Source organism: Arvicanthis niloticus, chromosome 9 (genome assembly GCF_011762505.2).
Source record: "Arvicanthis niloticus isolate mArvNil1 chromosome 9, mArvNil1.pat.X, whole genome shotgun sequence".
In the NCBI taxonomy this organism is placed as follows: Eukaryota; Metazoa; Chordata; class Mammalia; order Rodentia; family Muridae; genus Arvicanthis; species Arvicanthis niloticus.
Window position 1 is genome coordinate 42,667,025 of NC_047666.1, and position 18,333 is coordinate 42,685,357.

The 18,333-nt window shown below is 38.7% G+C and overlaps 1 protein-coding gene across 10 annotated transcripts in view; it reads left to right on the forward strand.

The window, feature by feature from the left end:
- The first annotated feature begins 2,066 nt into the window (after positions 1–2,066).
- Positions 2,067–18,333, forward strand: part of Chl1 (cell adhesion molecule L1 like) — a 195,654-nt gene continuing 179,387 nt past the window's right edge. For 2 of the 10 annotated variants that reach the window (XM_076940194.1, XM_076940191.1), the window contains exons 1-2: positions 2,186–2,353; positions 3,256–3,356. The gene's annotated coding sequence lies outside the window, so the exon portion shown is untranslated. Of the gene's footprint in view, positions 2,354–2,574; positions 2,679–3,255; positions 3,357–18,333 lie in introns of those variants that run through there. The other 8 variants (XM_034511674.2, XM_034511675.2, XM_034511672.2 and 5 more) reach the window with 8 other exon arrangements.

An 18,333-nucleotide genomic window follows, 5' to 3' on the forward strand; every position in this document is an offset into this window, starting at 1 on the left:
CTACCCCTTCTCTCTCTCCTCTCTCTATCCCCTTCTCTCTCCTGCTCTCGTTCTCTCTCGTTCTCTTTCCCATATTTCTAAACATTTTCCTTCATCTTTTCTTTCTGAAAGTTTGATGGCCTTGGGAAAGTGAACTGCTATATGCTGACTTAATTAATGTTTCTAGTTAACCACAGGCAACTATTAATATTTTCTATCTATATGCAGGTTGCTTGGAAATCAGAGGCTCAGAACTGTGTGTGTATGTGTGTGTGTGTGTGTGTGTGTGTGTGTGTGTGTGTGTGTGTGTGTGTTCATAATGAGAAGCCTTATGAAAGACTGACATTTTATTTATGATTCAGGCTATTGTGGTTTTGTTTTACCTAATATAGTTTAGGACATTTAACTTCAAAAGAAAGATATGATCATTGAGTTTCTCAGGTGTTTATTCACAGAGATAACTGGAAAATGTCTGTATCTTTCTCCTTTCTTTCCCCTTTCTTCAAATTTGTTTGCTTATTTTTCTATCTATCTATCTATCTATCTATCTATCTATCTATCTATCTATCTATCTATCTATCTATCTACATACCTACCTAACTGCATCTATTTTCCTATATTCTGCCCATCCATTGATCTTAATGTGTCCATCAAATACCAGTGAAGAGAAAGCTGAGCCTTTAAGGGTTCTGTGTTTCTCTGGCCAAAACAGAGTTTTCTGTTTCTTTTGCCCAGGAAATGCCACCCCAGAAAGTGGTAAATTTGAGACCAACTTGGCTTTGTATCTCTCCTGGGGCTCCTAAATCTTGGAAATGGTTTCCTACAGGCTCAGTATTTTCCTTGTTGGAATTTATTTCAGTTTTCTTTGTTTCTACTTTAGAAAACATGCAGCATGAATAATGATGCCTCGGGCAGAGGAATCACTCCAGTAGCACAATTTAAACCTAGGACACATCCTGCCCTCACTTGCATTTGTAATATGCCAGCACAGTCAGTAGGAATTGTGCCCACACACGAACTAACAGCATTGAGCCCTCAAGGATAGAAATTATGAACATGGAAAGGCCCATTTATTCATTTCAAAATATTTGATGTAAATGCTTCTGAGGCAGAATCTGGAGTCTCCTTCCTTCTTGTTGATCCCAGTCATGACATCCGACTCTGAGGATAGCACAGAGCCATAAATGTCCTCATTGTTTAGTCACTAGATGAGAACAAAACAAGACTGTAAGATCAAACCTCCGTGGAGTAAAAGTTAGAAGTCAGTAATTCCATTACTGTCAGAGAGCACTTACATGCAACAGGATTTTTTTTTTTTAAAGCAACATTGTATGGACACTTTCGAAAGTATAATCAATGTGTAGAAGAAAAAATGATGGGGTGTGCTCACCAGTTAGATTTCCAAGGTTGGTAACTTCTCTATACTGTATTCCTAAAGCAAACATCATATTTGTTGGTAAAAAGAGATACATGAAACATCAGGAATGGGCTTTGGTTCTGGAAATAAGCAAGGAAAGCTTTTATTTTATAGCCTGTATTAATAGAGAGTAAATAGGAAAACGTCTCTGACCAATCTGGAGAAGTACAGATGGTAGTGGGGCACAAACTGTACATTAGATAACAGTAGAGGAGCTTTTTGAATTTATGCCTGCACTGATTTGACAGCTAATGGAAATGGTTCTTTCATAAATTAAATTGTGAGTCCCATCACCCTCCTAAATGAAGAAGCAAAACCGGCAAGACGTTTTTAAAAAAGTGGTACAAGGCAACACACCCCTTGTCCATGCAGTAAAGGGTAAAACAGACTGGAAGCCTGTGTGTGGAATATGAACAGAGGCGGGTGGGAGAAGGAGCAGAGGGGAGGGGTTTCTTTTCGGTTTCTCAGTGGCAAGGCGAACCCGACAGCGATCCTGCCTCTTTTGGCTTAGAGACGTTAAAAATGACAAGCAAAGTTTTCTCTTTGTCCCTGGCTTTTCATAAAACCAAAGTCGTAAGCCTGTAACTGTCTCTTGTCCCAAGGGAGAGTGTGTAAAAGGGAGGGATAAGAAGCGGTGTGGGTGAGGGGTGGCAGAGCAGATCCGGGGGACAGCGGAGGAGAGGCGCGAGCCAGTCTCCAGCAGGAGGGCGTGGATACTGGTGCAAGCTCGAACAGGTCCAGCCTTCTGGAGACCTGTGCCAACAGCAGGAGGGGACAGACTGGATCTCTGTGGGCAGACCAGGGTGTGGATCTGCGGGGAGCGCCCAACTAGAAACTCCCCTGGATCCTCCCAGAGGCGCTGAACCCCGTTGGTCCCCTTTGCCCCAATGATCCAGCTTTAGGAGAAGTTTTCCCAAGAGAAGGTACCAGACAGCTCGGATGTCAGAGGCGGCTCAGGTGAGTCTATCTGCGCGTGCCTTACTAGGGATGGGACTCTCTCCATCTGCCCTTTAGACAACTCTTTGAGCAAGGTGGAGGGAAATCAAGGGCTTGCTCCTGGGAAGAGAGCAACTCTTTATGAAAGGGAAATGGTGCACAACCCTGGGCTCCGTCCTTGCCCAAAATGGGAGTGGTTCAAGGTTTCTTCCCTAACCTGAGAAGAGGCGCCACCTTTAGCAGCACCGCCGCAGGTGGCTAAGGCTGCATGTTTTGACAGTTCCTGGTCAGTGAATGGTGTAAACCAGCTTCGCAGACCCCTGCACCTTCAAGCTGCTAACCTTCGGTAGGCTGACTTGTCTTTCTTTCCAACATAGCCACCGCCCGCCTCCTTACCCTCGGGAGAGGAGGATGCATGCCCTCCATAGACTGTAGCCTTCAGGGAGTGGGGGCAAGTACTACGTTTCTTTCCACTGCCCCCTCTAGGTCTTGGGGGTCCAGACTTTCTCACCCCAGCCCCAGAGCCCCTATCTAGCTGTTGGTATCTAGAGATAAATCTTGGGTGCAATGGTGTTCCCTAAATGCCTCCAGCCTGGAATGAACGATCTGTGAACTGCTGGGTTAGGGGAAAAGATAGAAGCATAGCACTTCATCTCAACAGAACACCGTGGGGGCTAGAAGGCAGGCTGGGGTCCCGGTTGCCATGGCTTCCTTGTAGCCGAGTCCCGGGAGCTGGGGATGCCAGTCACGGACAGTCCCTTTTTCCTCTTTGTGCCTCTCCTGTCCTCTTTCTCTGTCTCTTCCTATTTTTTCCTCCCTTGAGTGAAAGTGTGCGTAGGGAGGGAGCCGGGAGCAAGTGATTAATTTGGAGAAAGGGGATTGGAGCTGAGGGGCTGAGGAAACCTGGCTGTCTCCATCCCTAGGTCCCTTGGCTAAGAAGAACCTCACTTTCTCAGCCAGGGGCAGATCTGAGGAATTCCTGTGAAAAACCTGGGGCGGGAGGAGCAGCGGTACCATGATTCAGGTATTGGAGCCCAAAGCACCGAGAGGGCGCTGGGTGGGTGGTCTGCGGTCGGACTGAGAGGTGGGCGGGGAGTGTGAGTAGCCACCAAGCACAGGCAGGTGTGCGAGGCTCTGAGCGGCTGGGCGGGGAAGGAGCTTCTGACTCTGCCCGGGGAGAAAGGCGATCAATACCGCCCCGCAGGCCAGAACTGCGAAGAGCTTGCTGGTGGCAGCCAGCGGAAGGCGTGTGCACCACAGCGCGCTCCCGCTGCTGGAAAGGGGAGATTTGCGCGTGCGCGTGGGTGCTGAGCTAGGTAACTCTTGAAGGTTCATCAAGGTAGAGTGCTGAAGCGCCCACCTGGCTGTGAATTCCAGCCCTATCTAATCTGGAATGTGTAGCTTAGTCATTTACCCAGTTTCCCTCTTACAAAGAGTTATCAATACATCCCATTTTGAGTTGTAAGACTGGAATGAGATTATCCAAGCAGACAATTTACCTGCCTTCTCTGATAAAAAAATAATTATTCAGAAGTTAGCTGTGGTGGATGGTACTGCTGTTACAATTAATCGTCAAAGTAATTAGATATGGTAGATTGTTCTTTCTCGGCCGTTTGATTGAGGGTAAAATTCTGTGTTTTCTAATTTTAGAAATTACACTTAGAAAATAACATTTGTTAAATTTATTAACACCCAGTTCAACTCATAAATCTGGTTTGCAGTAGATTGAGAAAGAAAACCTAAGCAGTTGTTAGCAGATTAGCGCTGAGTCCAGTGCTGGACAAAGCTTAGACAGCTGCCCAGGGAAATCACTGATTACAAGAAAAAACAGCCGCCCCCCCATCCCCACATAATATTGTATCTAGGATCTGAGCTCCATCTCTCACCTGCTGATGGTGCAGTTGGGCTTGTCTCAGTTTCAGTCTCTTTGTGATAACACTGGCCTATTGCTTTCTAGATTTCACTTGGCTATAGAGTCTAATATATACCTGGATTTTCCCTCTCATAGTCTTTAGTGCTCCAATACATTCATCTCTCCTAATGGCAAAGTGTGCCCTCCTGTCATCACGTGGATGCTCCTGAGTAACTGTGATCTAATACATGAGGTTCCATTGCTGGGTAGCTGTGGCAGCTGACTAGAATCTTTTTTAGAAAATGCTTGTATCTAACCACAGAAGCATAAGACTATAAAGATTAACACATATTTTCCAGGCTGCTCTTGTGTTCACACCTACTGGATCCTTTCCTTCCTTGCTAGTACCTCATGGTTGTATAAGTTTTATTTATCTGGCATTGTGCAACAGGAATTCACATCGTGCACAATGTGCTGGTATCTTTATGTTAATACCCCACCCTCAATTAGGCAACTACTTTTAAATCAATTCCTAAAGAAAATTTTCTTACACACATGTATTAGACAATCAAGACATACAGATACCATCTCAGATATTTTCATAAAATTTTATTGACGAATATCTCACTGAGAAAAGCATTACCTGTATAGAAACCCACCTTTATATTTACTTGTGAAATATTTGAATATAGATTTGCCAAAATAATTTAACCTGATTTATTTTTCTGAAGAAGTAAACTAATAGCTATTGTCCTATTAGTTTTAATTGACAAGGGAAAAATTAAGTAAAAGCAACTGGCGTCAGACAGGAAGGGATGAAGGTTTACAGTACGCTATGACATCAGTTCAGGTGGTGGAGTGCTGCTTTACAGTAAGCATTGAAGCACCCACATCCACAGTTGGCATTGTCAGCTTTACAAGGGACCTTGAGTAATTAGTGTGACAGCTTGTCTGAAATCCATGTGATCATTTACATATTGTTTCCCAGGAGCTCTGGCACTAAATGTTCTATTTATTGGGAATTATTTTGCCCTTTGATTGATGACAGCCAACACTATGATTTAACGTCATCTGCTCTGGAGACACAGATTTCACTTTTCACCATTTTCTATTCTACTTTACAAATCGAAGCAGCCTTGCACTTGGAAAAGGCTTATTACCGCAGACAAAGGGCGGCAGCAGAAAACGTGACAGATTGGAAGGTGTTGAGCCCCGAATTTGGGGATCTAATTAACGTGTCAAGGTATAATCAAGAGGATGAACTTGTCTCTCTGCTGAGCCTGCTTGCAATGATGAACTATATTTTCTGATTCAATCAGTGTTCTGTGCTCCTTTTTTTTTTTTTCAAACCAACTCTAAGAATACTGTATTTTCAATTAGGAACATTTTGATTACAGCTTCATCCTAACTAATTCAGTCTGAAGAGAATGCAATTATTCTGGTGATTTACATACAATATGCTAAGTTAACACAGCTAATGAGTGAAAGCATGATATTCTTTCTATTCATTCCTGGAAAAAATATTGTGCTGAGCATTCTTTGAAAGACTAGATTACATTATTCACCAGCACTTTGAGCCTACCTACAAGTAGACTTGGCACTGAGCCATATTCTCTGCTATTCAAGTGAAATCTCTCACATTTTGGAGATCACGTGTCTTTCCTTCCCCCTTGGGAGGGACTGGAAACAATTCTCAATTTAATTAGATATGGTGCTTTCTCTTTTTTTCTGAATATATTTATTAGAGGAAAGAGTGTGCATTTTCTAATTTGGGGGCTGGTTAACACTTTCAACATTACTAATTGCTGCAGTTTATTGTATGTGTGTTTTAATAGTGTGGTTAGTTAATTATAGCTTTCTCATTAGCACCATGTAGAGAATAATGAATTAACACATCCCTTTGATCAAAAGAACATCTAAGTTTATCTTCTGAGAATGAAAGTGTTATTGTGTTACCAAAAGTCACTATAATTTTCCCAAGAAAATCAAATTGGTTGGAATTCTCCAGCAGTATGTTAGGAGGCTTGATGCATGAGTCGGATGGATCCCAAGTGAGGGAGAGAGTGGAGCTCTGGTTGCTTGGCAACCCAACATTATTCTGCAATTTCTTCTGGTATATTTATCCAGTAAAGTAGAAAATTCTGTTTTGTTAACAAATGTTTTTAGTGAATGCACAAATAGACCATAACTAATTGATATTTCATGTATTGCGAATTCTAAAATGATCCTGCTTACCTTTCCATTGTGTTTAGGTAATAAAAATATAAAAAGTGTACTCTGTTTTCATATTTCAGAATTTTTGCTAAACAATGTTTGTTTTATTTACACACATTTTTTTCTAATAAAAGAATACAAACAGTATGTCTTTTTTAGAAGTCAAATCAGTAAGACTATGTGTGGGTGTATTCAGGAAAATAATTAGGAATCAAGCACAGAACTGGAGGTAGAGTGTTTTGAGGTGAGACGAATCCTTTAAGCTGTGGTGCTGTGTTGTGAATTCTGTGCTTATCAGTTGAACTTACAATTGAGTAAACTTGAGGTAGATATGAATTTCCAACTCAGATGATGCAGGCAGACTTTGACAACAATAATAAATGCATTGAATTTGGAAAATGGATCAATCCATTTGGGCTTTGATTATACCTTGCCACATTTGTTCCTTCTGATGTTTGCCTGTATCTTAGTAGTTACAGAAATAGAAAATCTACACAGCCCCATATTACTGTCTTTTTCCTTACTCTCTATGAATTTTGGTGCACATCACAGTTCCACTCTCAGATTGTAAATTCTTTGAGGGCATGTGTTCCATTTTATGCACCTCATAAACCCTTACAAGTTCCTGGCATGGTAGAAAGCACATTGTTGGGATGGTTAAATACAATGGCTTTGGGAATCAGGTTTTGTTTTCATCTTTCTATACCATTCTTAGTGTGTGAATGAACAAGGACAGATAAATAGATTCCTGTTTAGCCCTTTGTGTATGAATAAATGTGAGTTCTAACCCATGGTACCATTGAATTTGACTTATATTAATTAGATGCACATATATGAATGCCGATTCCATCAGATGTTTCATAGGTCCTGAGTAGTAGTTTCTTACCTGTGGCAGAAATGAAAAGTACCTAGAAAGCTGTTAAAATTACTACCCTGCTCCCATCAATCAGAGTCTGTGGGGGCTTGCAATGAGATCCCAGTGTCCTGCCACAATTACTTAGGTTTGCATATGTCTTCCCTAAGACTGGACAGGCCAGAGTATTGACTCACAGTTGTTCTGTTGTCATGAAGTTTGGTTGGAGAAGAAAAGAGCTTTGTCCAGTCCCTGATGAGTATAATTTCATTTTTCAACCAGATCTCTCTATAAGGAAGGTAGAAAAGAAGCCATTGTTGTGACTTGTGGATTATTGGAGTAAGTCACACTGAATTTAAAAGGCCACATTAGGTTAGTAGGTTTATAGCAGAATTAAAGATCAAGAAACCTGGCAGTTTTGAGGTCTGAACACAGATGTATTTTACCTTATGATTTCAAAGGAGGCAGGAAGAGTAACTAGCATTGGATACAATTATCTCATAGGTGAGTTTCAGCTTAAAACCTTGCGCAAGTGTCAAACAAAAGGAATTTAGAATGCAAACATATGCCCTTTGGATTGAATATAACATAAAAATGTATTTTGTCTGGCTTCTTCTCCCCCCAAAAAAATTCTAATTAAAATTTCCATGTAATATGTAGAGATTCTAAGAGTTCAATATATGGCTGATTTTGGAAAACAAATCATGAAACTTGGTCTGTGATACTGGGTGATAGAGAGTTTCTTTGGACTGAATTGACTAGCTGAATGGCACACTTTTGAGTATTGAAAGACTCATAGATTTTTATCAGGTTTTGGTCAAAGCTAATCTCTATCTCTCTGTCTCTCTGTCTCTGTCTCTCTGTCCTTTCTTTCTCTGTTTCTCTCTCTCCCTCTTTCCCTCCCTTCCCCCATCATCCTCTCCTTCTCCCTACCCTGTCTCTTTTCTTTCTTTCTTTCTTTCTTTCTTTCTTTCTTTCTTTCTTTCTTTCTTCTTTTCTTTTCTTTTCTTTTCTTTTTTTTTTTTTTAAGTTTTTTAGTTTCCAAAAGGGCCAATCAAATGGAATTTTAAATAGGGGTCTGCATCTTTTTTTAAACAGGGTTAATGAAAATCAACAGTATGTTACATAACCTTGAGGATGCTAGTGGCCTTCATTTTAAAGTTGAAAACTGACATCACTAGGAGAAGAGCCAGGTTGAACCTGTAGCTTTTGACAGAGGTGTATGACTAATGTCTAGTCAAAATACAATATCATCTCCCTGTTTCAACAAGTGCTTCTCCTTCTGCAGAATAACAAATTTGACCCACAGTCAAAAGCTAAAGAGGCCTTCTCTGTAAAGACCAGCTATCTCAGAATAGAACAGAATGGATGAGAGTTCAAAATAGAGGGGTTTGATAGGTTTGCAATGAAACTCAGTATACATTGGATAGTTCCAATTTATAGAATGTGAATAATGAAAGATACAGCCTGAATCACCACAAACAAACCTCACTAAATTTGCATTCCAGGCCTTCTTTAGTTCCTTTCTTTTGCTATTCTATTCTCCTTTATTTTTATCACCCCAGATGGGTGTGATCATAACTACATATGTGCTTCAACTGTGGCTCCCAACCTTGAGAACAAACTGTCCATCCCCCTAGATTCTCTCTGCTTTTCAAGACTAGAGTTGAATCAAGAGTGCAGAGAATGCCAGAAACAACTTCTATAAAATCAGGTTTGCTCACAGAACATAAGTCCTTCCCCAAGGAAAGCATTGGTGCAACACTGGACACAGTGTTTGCTGTGCATGTGAAGTGGAGAATCAAGTGACAGTGGCAATGGAACACCAGTGTCACCTGGACATCTTGATCATTGCAAGGTCTCACTGATTTTGTCAAAGTTGTATATACAAGGAAAAAATGAAGAAACAGGTCAAGGGTATTTGTGTTTCTGAAGCTAAGGGAGGAGGCATTCTCAATGATTGTAGATCATAAGTAGGTAAGAAGAATGCAACAATTTTTGATGATGCGATTGTAGTTGATTGTGAACAGAGTGTATGACTACTAAAAACCTGTTCTAAAGAATCTAAAATGGACAATATCCATTCATTATGAGTTGCCTTCCATTTTAATAGATCCAAAAGAAATAAATCATCTCATCTACAAATAAGCTTGAAATAAAATAAATACTGACCTTTTCTGGGGACTCTAAGACTCAAACTGCTTTTCCATTAATTCAGAGAATTACTTATAAAATTTACACTTAAAATGTAATATCTTGTGTTATGCAAGCACTGAATTGTTATTTTAGAGAATGTTCTCATATCCTTCCTGACTTTTTTGAACAACATGATCAACAGAAGAGGGGAGGCTAGTAGCCTGTTTTATATATCAAAACATTAACTCAAAGTCAAATAGCCAGCCAGGCAGTGGGGTAAAAGGAAAGAGAGCTCAGATAACCTCATTAGTAACCCAATTAAATGCTTACTTTTCACCTTTATAGTTCTTTACTTGTTTCCTTATTTAAACATACAAGAAAGCCTACAAACAACGGTGACTCCCCCCCACCCCCAAAACCAGAGACATTATGTGAATGGTTGAAGGCTCTAATGAATCTAGGAAAACACTACAAATGTCACTATTTGCATTCCCAAGGTTGAATTCAGTCCTGGCAAAAAAATAGGGAGTGGATTTTTATGAAACTTCCACAATACTGTGATACTGATTTTTATGGTTCTGTAAGGGAGTAGGGTCAAGGGCTCTCTTATGAGACAGTGGAAGTAATCAGCCATTTTAAGAAGCTTGACTTATTTAGCTAAGTGTAGTCATACTAACCTGCAATTCAAGCAAGGCTGAGGTAGGGGGATTATGAGGTCAAGATCAGCCTTAGCTTCACATGAATCCTCTGTCTACAAATCAAGCACATATGGGATAACGACTTCATGCTAGTTGAAGGAGTAAAGCTGAAGCACAAGCTACTTAAATAGTTCCATCTCACATCTTCAAATGTTTACTTGATGTTTTGCAACCTACATTTCAGTAACATGAGGAAAGTACTAATGGCATAATACCCTATTTTAAGCCACATAGTACATACAAGGACCTTGTTCAAAATGACCCCATATTGCTAGCAAATGGCAATGACAACACTCAAAGTGAAATATCTCTTTCCTCTTTCTAAGCTCTTGACCCTACTTTGTGCTATACCTACCTAGTCCACTGTACCATTTCAGCATCTTTTTTTCCAGACTTTCCATTCTCAAAATGTACAGTTCCCCTAAACTGTCAATTCTAATTTTCACTATGGACTACCAATATCTCTTGTCTGTTCAAACTGACTTGATATGTATCTATCTATTCAAGGTAACCATGAGAAAAGTAGATAAAAAGTCTTTCTAAAGTGTTATGCAACAGATACATATCCTATTTACAGGACCATTTAAAAAGAGGTTTAAAAATCCTTCATGAAATGGAGTCATATTGAAGAATGGCTACTGAGAGAAAAATTTTCAGGGGCTGCAGGTATGTGCAACTATCTTAGTTACACTCTGCTGTGATTAAATTCCCTGACAACTTAGCTTCTTTTTTTTTTTAATGTAGTCCAGGCCCCAATACATAGAAGGGTACAACCCAGAGTGTATGGATCTTCCTATCTCCATTAATCTGGTCAAAATACACTGCAACAGTCACACACACACACACACACACACACACACACACACACACACACACAAGCATGGCTACAAGGATTGTCTCCCATGTGCTCTAGATTCTTTCAAGTTGACAATTAACACCATGGGAGCATTTGTGATCCCTCTAAAAGTGTGCTTTATGAGCATCTGTTGCCATGGTAGTTCCTGTGCCAGACCCTGGGTAGCACTGTATGTAGAAGCCAGAGTTTTTGCTCTCCAGAAATTTTGCTTACCATTTCCTCATTCTTGAAAAAAGTTCTGTAGATGATTCATAATATAAATATGCATGGATTTCTCTCACATTTGGGTATTATATATAACCAATGGTATTATGTGTTTGGCATTTATGCCATTCTAGATTAAGAAAAGAGAAACAGTTTAAGATAGTAGATGATCTATCTCACCTTATTATTGTTTAAAATGATTGAGACATTAATGACAAGACAGTCTTTATTGACACCTGTCAATCAATGTAAAGGTTATTTGGAAAGTAGTGTTACTCTTTTCCTGGTTGATAAACTATACTTCAGGTAGGTGGGAACTTATCTTTTAATTGGAGTATTTAGCAGTAAATGCAAATTTATCATTTTAGTGTGTATATACAAATAGCATTCTTAAATACTAATTGATTCTAACAGGTTTCTTTGTGTGTACAGGTTAAGAATATGGTTGTTCTCTGTTTCCTGTAGACAGGAGATCCCATCTCTTTCCATTGTATATACCATCAAGCATTTGTTTAACCCCTATCTGCTCTTTGGAGTACAGCACTTAGTTTTTCAAAAAGCATGCTTATTATTAGGTTGTGAATATAAAGAGTTTTGTAACCCACTCTATATAATGCACCTACTACCAAGATTTCATATACTAGCTCCAAATGTGATGGAGTAAAAAAAAATTCTTCATAGATTGTATAATGACAAGAATTTCAGAGCAGTGACATGGCAATAAGCAAGGACACATAAATAATGACTCTAGCATGTGCAGCCTGAAGCTTCTACCTGCATGAATAATTAATTGACTACTTGGAGTTATTTTTTTTTTTTTTATTTTTCAGTGATATACTATTTTCTGTAGAGATAAAAAAGAATCGATAAAAATGGAAAACTAACTTTTTAAAATTGACCTTAATTCCATTTTCCTTTGTGGCCTTTGGAAATTCTCAGAGGAGATACATCTCAAAGAGTCTCAACAGCCTAATTGTCTTCCACATGCAAGTTTCTGCCTGTAATTGATTTAGGTTGGATAGATTTTGTCCATAGTTGACGTGCTTGAAGTAATATTAAAGAGCTATGGAGTTCAGGTGCAACCCAGTATGTGCTTTAGTGAGTCAAGGTCAAGTAAATTTTACTTGACCTTAAACCCTGTCCCTTTAATAAAAAGAAAAATGTAGTGGGTGGGGGATCTCATTAGAGAGAATACCTTCCATTCATAATTTCAAATTGATATGATTTGTTTAAATTGGAAATTGACATCTGTACACAAAACCTTTTGAAAGCTATCTTCTATTTTCCTGTTTCACCAGTTATAAACTCAGGGTAGGAATAGCACTGACCATACCCTTCAGTGGCAGTTGGAGGATTAATGAGCTAATATTTGTAAAGTGCTTTGAAGATAAAGGTGTCAGCTATTATTATTACTAATAAACCATTTTTCTCTGGTGTAGTTTTGGACAGCAGCCATTAAAAAGCCATTACTGTATTTAACAGTAAAACAATCTGCTACAGCCTAGTATTTACTACCTCAATTAAGCATACATTCTGGGAGCTTTTGCTCCTGCAAATATAGAGCTGGTGAGAAAGGACAGAAAACTGTGGCTTGTTGTTCCTTAAGCTCATCAAAGTACTGTGTTTGTATCTTTGGCCTGTCTCTGGAGAAAGCCATGGTCTATCCTCCTTGAGAAACAAGTTGGGATGCACCTTTGTTTTTGTGGTTTATAAAAAGGAATGGATCATTAACTTCTGGGCTTTTTACCCATCTGCATCTGTATTGTGGTTTATTATCTTTGAAGGTTGAATTCTACTGTCTTTTTCATTGCTTGGCACTGATACCAAGAATGAATTGGACTCATGGGTGGTTGAAGATATGTTTATGCATGCGAGGAAATTGTTGTGCAGTATTTACAACTCATAACTAAGCTTACAGTTGAAAACTGAAATAATTATGTATCTGCTCCTAGTCTAAAAATATTTAAAAATAAATCCAAAGGGCTTGAATAATATAACCTAATTTTTCTAAATATGTAAGCTACTATAACTAACACATGGTATTAAATTCCAATCAAAATATATTTAAATCTCTATAAATGTCCTAAAATACAAAGTCATATTGAGTGATATAACTACTTGTCACATATTTCCAAAAGAATGTTCACCCTAAAAAAACAGTTATTTTACTATAGCAAATAAAAAATATAAAATAAATCAGTGAGTGTATGGATGTCTGACCAAGGCCATCAGGAGTTACCTATGCATTTTTCAACCATCCTGGAGTTTGAATGGAAGAATCTAGTTTTCTGAGAAAAAAAATCATTACTGTATGGCACAGAATTTTATTATGAAAATCTGTTCTCAGTCAGTATTTCCTTTTATTTTAGAACAATTCAGTTTTAACAGATGACAATATGTGCCATATTTAGTAGTGGACAGGTCAGTCTTACAGGCTTGTTCACAAAGGAAAGAAGTTATACTCAGTGTCTTTTCATCAAGAAAGGGAGCTTAAAGTGAAGAATGGGACAACTCAAAAATGATATGGATAATGATCCTGAAGTTACAAAACAGTTCAAAATAAAAGAAATACATTGTGGTACATTACCTCTTGGAGTGCAGCTCATTTTTCTCACAGTCAGGTGGAACAACTGTATGCCCAGTACTCCTGCTGCTTAAGTAAGACTAAATCTCTAACAGAATAAGAAAACCTTTCCAAAGAGTTTATTCTAGAGTCAGTGAATTCATAAGTATCCAAAACAGGGGCTATTGTTAGAAGGCAGGGCAATTGTCCATTGCAGGTGAACTGTGGCATATGCTTTAAAATTGTTTTTGCACAGGGAAGGCATGCTATATATAAACACTATCCCTATATGATTGGCTTCTGAAGTCAGACTTACTCTGTTCTCATCTTTTGCTTTGTTGAGCTGCACATAAATAATTCACCATAGGAGTGGAGATCATTTAAATTCAGGAGATAGTAAAATGTTTGGAGTTTGCAGTACAAGAGAACACTTAGACTGGTTGTCTTTATAAAGAGTAATGTATTAAAAAATATAGTAATGTAGATAGTCAGGCAGACAGACAGCAGAATGACTGCAGGTCTGAGAAGAGGCCAGGCACTCAGATTAGAGTCAGGTTTATGTGTCCTTTCTGATAGCTTTCAATGGAATAGGTGTGTTGACCATATTGAAATGTCTCCTTTTGTGGTCTGCTGCAGTTGGCCATTGATATAAGTAACAGTGAGTGGTTGGTTAAGGTGCTCAATAAAGACTATTTTTGGTTGATCATAATTAAGGATTGATGGTACAGGGGAGAAAAGAATATAGGCAAACAAGCCACTTTACTTCTGGAAATGCAAATGACTGTAGTTAGTGGACTTGAAATAGTTCAGCAAAACCAGAGGAACTTTACAAAATAGCATGTGTCTGGCTAACAGATATATACTTTTTATATATGATTCTTAGGGTATTGGTTGAGAAATAAGCCACTGAGATGAAAACTAGGTGGGTGCTTATTATAGTAGTATTTCTCAAGAAAAAATGTGGTCCAGATTAATGATGAATATTCCCAGCTCAAAAAAGTATAGATTAAATGCACATCTTCTCACCTCAAAAGATATCGATTAGAAGTGAGTTTTTCAAAGTGTAATTATTTAATTTGTTAAAAAAAATATCCCCTCAGATATACCCAAATACTTGGGGTTTTGCTAGTTCCAGATATAGTCAACTAGGAGCTGCTGTAATAAAAGTCACAAGTGGAGGTATTAAAAGATAATTTTCAAGTATGGCCATTTAGATAGTTATGTAAGATGTGAAAAGATATTTTTCACCTATCTGTTGATACATGCCAAACTATCCCATAAACCTAAACAATGAAACCATGAAACATCATGACACTTTATGTTGGGGATTTAGGCAGAACTCACTTAACTGACTATAGGACAATACCTAAGCCCTTATGGTGCTGGTCAAGTGTTGACTGGATGGGCTGGTAATACCATTTGGATGCTTTCTGTATGATGTTGTGGCAAGAAAGGCCACATACACATGGCCCTGGTTGCTTTTCTTATGGTTTTTCTTGTGTAGATGTTCTTTTTTATGACAGCTTAGGGTCCTAAAAACATAACTTACAACATTACCTATTTTTTCTTAAGACTTGTTTTGAAAAAAAAAAAGTCAAGATTCAGTGACAGTGCTTATCTAGCTTCTAGATATCAGATTCTAGTAGTCTAGATAGGGAGAAATGAAAAAATAGAAATGTTCATGATAAGATTTATAGAACCAACTATGTACTCTAGGCAGATAGATCTCCAGTAAGGTAGAAGGACATTTAGAAAGTGGGTACCAGTTAGAGGCCCTTGGGTCTTTCAGTAGATGGATTTCAAAGGAAAAAAAAAAAAAACACTTGGCCTCCTCTCTTACTCTATTTTTTTTTTTTTTTTTGCCTGCTGGACATCAAGAAAGCAATTTTACATTGCCACCTAGTCCCCACTCTTTAAAGATTCATTGTGACAGGGCATGGGGTCAAATATACCTCATTTATTAGAAGTTTACTATCTTAGCCATTTTTGTCATACTGACAGTAAACTGACAAACATTATCTCCTTTGATTCATTTATATTTATTATTCACCACATGGTCAATTACATAAAAAAGTAAAAATTTCCAGGGAGACACTGTTTTCTATGGGAGTATAATATTCCCTGCAATACCCCAGTTCTGTTTTTAAGATTCTATTTTATGTTTTGGGGTGTGTGTGTGTGTGTGTGTGTGTGTGTGTGTGTGTGTGTGTATACTCACACATGGATGACAGTGCCTGTAGAATACAGAAGTAGTTTTTAACCACCCATCAGCTCCATCTCTCTATTTCCAATCACCCATGTCTGTGGAGCTTGGGACCAGCAGATTTGAGAACAGTAACTTGCCAATAGTTTTTGGACTTTGGCAAAATTGAGGCTATCCTGTTTTGTTATGTTTTATGTATGTGTGTGAGAGAGAGAGATGGGGAGAGGGATGAAGGGAAGGGGAGAGAGAAAGGGAGGAATGGAGAGAGGGGAAATGAGAGGGGGAGGGAGGGATAGAGGGAGAGGACAGAGTGAAGGAGAGGGGGGCTTCATGACTTAAAGGTCATGCTAAATCTCTGACTTACCTGTCATAAACATATAACATGATAGGCTCTGATTGTCTTATAGGATAGTAGAGTGTATCTTCATATTCCACAAAGTATATTAATGACAAAGGCTGTGTACTCAGCATGCAGACTTTTTTACTCTGCTGCATCTGGCTCTATAAGATGCATATGGCTTTTTTTTAAGGAGAGCAGCAGTGAGATGAGAGAAAGAGGTCCTGTGTTGCTATGAATACTGCAGACTAATACTCTTGAATTGGGCAAGACGCTCTTCCTTCTTTCCCTCAGATTTGTTTAGATTCATCCACTCTCTTATTCAGTTCTCTTGGAAATCTCTTGGACTTGTGAAAACCAGGTTATCACTTAGCAGAAGGACCATTTACAGTGAACTTCACATGCGAGGATCTGAAAAACCTGTTGTGTAGGTTGACCAGGGTTGTTGGGCTGTACTGGGAAGAGAGAAGAGAACACTTTCCCTTTTCCTTCCATGACCACATAAGCCTTAGTAGAAAGGGTAGTATGCAATTTGCTGTGAAATGATGATGAGGAGGAATTTGACTGTAGGAATCTCTTACCTATAGCTTGCAGACATACAGCTATAATAGAAATGAGGCTGATTTGTGGAGCACGTTCATAGTTTTTACAATACCTGCAGTATTGTAGAAGCTCAGAACAAGAAGCAGGTCCAGGATAGATAGTGAGAGGAGCATCTTTGGACTACTCCTTTCCTTCTGATGCCCTTTGATAAGAAAGAAGTGCCTGGTAGGTGATCATGCCTGTGTACTTATGACCTTTTCTCTGTTATCTCCTTAAGTCTTGTTGCTACCTTCTTCCTCATGTGTCTCTCCTTTTTTCTTATGTATTTCAAACTGAATGGGGGTATCCTTCTTATTATGCTAAAGCTCTGATTTACTTGTCATAAACACAAGAACATGATAGGCTGTCATTGTCTTGGCAAAATCATATGTAGGATATCAGAATATATTTCCATATTTCATAAAGTATGTTAATGACAAAGGCAGAATATATTACAATACTCTATCTACTATTGTCAATTCAATTCTATATTGGTTATTAAATTCCCTTTGAATGAAAGCCAACATGTGACTGTATCATTTAATAAATGTTTCCGATAATTTCATAAACAAGAACTTTAGAATCCATCGAACTAGCAGGCGTGTGCCTAGACCAGGAGCTCATGGGTTATCAGATTTTTGCCTTATTTCTTCGACAGGTCATCTTGACTTATTCACAGTGTCAACTGACAACACACCTCTTGAGCCAAAGGGAATAAGAGATTGTTGTGAGGGACTGTGACTCAGAAACAAAGATTCAGATTACTGTGAATGAACTGTTTCACTAGAGAAAAGATTTAATAAACAAAGAAAGTCATGGATCGATGCATTTGCTAAACGCTTTGGTGAGGGCAACACATAAATGTCTTACAACAAATCTGGGAAAATGCTGCTAGAGGACTGAATGCTGTTTGAAGCTACCTGTCTGCTAAGTGGACATATCCTAAAAAGTTGTAGTAGATAATCTGCAGGATGCTAAATAAAACACAGAGCAGGGCAATAAGTGGCTATCGAGGGAACTAAAGACAGCACAGGGTTAATTTTGAGTTTTCATCCATACCATTTCAACTCTCCATGGTGACAATTTTAATTCGTCCCTTCCCTTATAAGATGTGCAACCTGATGCAAGAGGAATCTACAAGTAATATAAGTTTACAGGAGTATGCGGCTTGAATGGGTTCCATTTTCAGATGATAAAATCTGATGTCTTGTAAATCACACTTGTAATGATAGCTGCCTGATGGGCAAAGTAGTAGCGAACCACAGTGAGTTTCATGAGGCAATTCCTCTCTGGCTGTTGGCATAGAACATATGCTCTCCAATTGTCCCAGAGTCCCTTTTGACAAAATGCAGTAATTTTGCTATAGCACATATCACTTTCTTCTTGTTTTGCTTTAGCAACTTGCCGTTTTCTGTCCTGTGAAGCAACCACAAAACCTGCTGCTATTTTCTCCTTGACACTCAGATTTAGCTCCCCCCTCAACTGTTCTGGAAAATTCCTTAT